This window comes from Thermobia domestica, chromosome 2 (genome assembly GCF_964235325.1).
Source record: "Thermobia domestica chromosome 2, izTheDome1.hap1.1, whole genome shotgun sequence".
In the NCBI taxonomy this organism is placed as follows: domain Eukaryota; kingdom Metazoa; phylum Arthropoda; class Insecta; order Zygentoma; family Lepismatidae; genus Thermobia; species Thermobia domestica.
The window spans coordinates 131469662-131473284 of record NC_137455.1 but is presented as its reverse complement, the minus strand read 5'-3'; positions in this window follow the sequence as shown (position 1 = coordinate 131473284).

Sequence of the window (3623 nt, the reverse complement as noted above, 5' to 3'; positions counted from 1 at the left end):
CGGACCATTTTTGGGGGCCGAGAAAAATTAAATGGCCGGATGAAAGAGGACGGCTGGTACTCTAATCGCAATATAATACTGGGAACCTTGAGTACTCGGGATAACTCTTATGCAGTGAAGCCGTTTTTGTGTATGTAAGCACATAGAATGGGATTTTTTTCGGTGTGTTTTACATGAGAATAATTTACTGTAAGTGAACAAATCTTTCAGAAGGAGCAAATACGTAGACAGGGCACGTCAAAATAATAAACCCAATTTTAGAAATTTATTCTGTGAGATCTAATAAACTTACATTATTGTTAAACATGTGCTTCAAAGTTTAGTTTTCACGCAGTGTTTCCACTTACTACCGCTTAAGTCAGCGGCGAGCGTGAAATGAATTGCTGATATTGACAGTAGATAGACTACCAGCTTGATGTCTACCCTGTTACGCGAGATAGTAACATAGAACACTTGTGATGCTTGAAGAAACCTTTGACAGTTATCTTTCTTAGCACGTGTCTCACAATAGCGTATTATGCATGTTTATTAGATTTTACAGAATACATTTGTGAATTCGGGTTCATAATTTTAACTTGCCCTGTATATCATCTTCTAAAACATTGCTCAGAAATATTCACCTGCAAAATAACTTTATTTTATTTTATTTTATTTATTTTGTGTTAATGATCAGGAATTATGCTAATGATCAATAGTCGAAATTCAGCACAATTTCCGTTTTCAGTATTGATCTCCATCGAGCGGAAACGATAACAAGAAGTGGCTTTTTGACATTAATTCAACATGTCAAGAATAACTTTCATTTGCGTCCTTAACCCTCTATTCAAACCGGAAATGGTATAAGTCTACAATTTCCGGTTTTACCACGCAATAGCCACAGAGGGAGGGGGGGAAGGTAACATATACTGGGAGGCAGTTTTCATGTGGCTTCAGTGTTGCAGAAGTATATTCCATTTTAGCTCTATTTGTTTTATTGAAGCCAGGGCTAGAAACCAGTGCAGTTTCCGATTTTAATACTGATTCCTATAGAGTATACAGTGAGAATCTGGTTTTGACAAAGAGTTCAACGTTTCACGTACAGGTTTCACCTTCGACCAAACCGGAAGTACCTCTTTTCAAACTGGAAGTATATAATAGATCTGCTACTTCGGTTTAAATAGTGAAAATAGTTTGGAATCGTCGGTCATAACTTCAGAATGTGAAACGAAATTAATTTGTTTAGAAATCTTAAGGTAATATTTTTATATGATGTATCCAACACCCTTTATTTTTTTACTGTTGATGCTTTAAGCGTTTCTGACGTGATATGCCAGGCTTAGTATCCAGCTACTGGAGAATATATTAAAACTTATTATCAAACTAAAGACAAGTAACCTCTGCCAACATATGCGTAATAATTCAAACTTGTAAGATTTTTTTTTCTTTAAGAAATAAAGAAAAAAGAACCCCCTTTGGTTTTATTATTTAAAATGTCATAGGGTTTACCCCTGCGCCAGTGGAAAGTTATAATGACAAAATAGACACATTTTCTCTTCTTGTGTTTTCGCCAGCGTAATCCCAAAATAGCATCCAAGAAAGTGTACTCCCCCTTTCCTTCCTGACTCTCTTAGTCGTCATTGTGACACTTTGGCCATGATGACACGCAATCCCAGTGTGTTCTCTCGCCCAACCTTTCTAAAAATTTTGTTGGCTCTCGCTACACACCCACTGACTGCAAAGTTTTGCTTCGGATGCGTCTCATGTATGTTTGCCAAAAAAGTTACGACACGATGAGAGAAAGAGAAATGAAAGAAGTTTTATTAAATATTTGTCTTTTCTTTTCGTTATTTGTGCTTGTTAAACAAATTGTTTTCGCTGCGTACAAACCGATAAAACATACTAGATAAAGTCTTAGCAGGTCATTAATTCAGTGAATAGGTTACAGTTGTACGTTTTTTTTTTTTTTTTTGTACAAAACTGATGGCTTAAGACTGTGGCGAACCGAAGTTTGTTTGAGAGCGTACCCTCAAGGCTTTTCAACGCAAGCTTCGTTCTATCATTGTTTCCCCGTCGAAGTTAATAGCTGAATACACATGTTACGGTTTTGTTCCATGTTAAGTTTAAAGCATATTATATTTCTCTCTCTCTCTCTCTCTGTCTCTTTCTCTGTCTGTCTGTCTGTCTTTAAGGATGCGAAAGGATGGAGTGGGTTAACGATCATAGATAACAAACTCTGAAAATCTCAAACGAAAGATTAGTAATTGAATTGGTGAGTGGAAGAATAGTACAAGTCCAAAATAAGCCATTGTACTTAACATCAAAAATAATTGTTGAAAACATAGGACAATACATTCCTATGGATTGGTATAAAATTCTCGAACTATTAGGTAATTTTAAAAATGAACTTCATGTGTAGTACAGCATAACAATTTTCTTATTAACATATTTTCGAAGGCGCGTTCGGACTTACACTGCTCTTCCACTCACCGCTTTAATTGTTTTTACAGTGTTTCACAAACTGAATTTTGAAGCAGGGCAAATAAAGAAACACACAATGACTGAAGTAACTAGAGGATGTACAGTACATTGAGAATAACGTTGTTTGAACATGTATGAATAAATATCCCTTCCCAGTCCTCGAAGATGGCATCCATTGACGATAGAAATTCATCGATGTTCTGCAAGAAGTTAATATAAAGTATCTGTGGAAATGAACCTAACTCTTAACCCACTTTCTTTTTAAAATGTATTTAACTAAAGTATTTCATGTAAGGGAGTAAATTTTTGTTCGTTGATAGCTACGTTGCTGTATTAACGGAAAGAATGGGAAAGAAAAATTGACCAGTTATCACACTTTGACTCTCACTTGTAAACACATTTATTCTGAAAGTTTATTTTTATTATCTCTTTTTCAGATCTTCCTTGAAAGCTCCATTCGTAAAATCTTATGGGTAGAAATCATAAATACAAATCAATCAATCAATTTCAAATTGTGAAATAGTACACTTTTCGGAATGAACAATTAAGAACTAGGTGATTAAACATAAATATAACACTTGCATTCACATAACAAAGTTAAGAATAATATTTAATGTTATTACAAACGAGAATGTGACTCGACTTACCGATAAGTACATATAACAAATTTATGGCTTAGGTAGTGTCTCGTCTGGAAAACGGACGACAAGTGCCTTTTTTTAAATTCGAGACGGGACGATAAATTTCCCAGTCTCATAAGTTGCATTAGTTCTCCCAAGTCTTAGAGCTCAAACACTGTTCTAGTATTACGTGATTTATCTGTGAACACTATTTTATTTATACGAACACAATGAACATTTAACAGCGTTTAAAAATATACAAGAAATTACACAATATACTCCAATAATAAATATAGTTTTGATGTTGCTGTATCGCACCCTGTGTGGGCCTCTCATGATACGGAAGGGTTTTGGTAATTTCTAAGTGAAATGGAGGAAACAATCAGGCCATAAGTTTTGTAAATAAATTTACAAAACGAGGCGCAACGATAAAATCTTGTCGAGAATTGATACAAAACTTCTACAAAGTTTATGAGACAAGACGAGATGATATTATTTCTCGTCTCGTCTCGTAGTGTACACTAACCTTAGACTTCACTTAGTTTT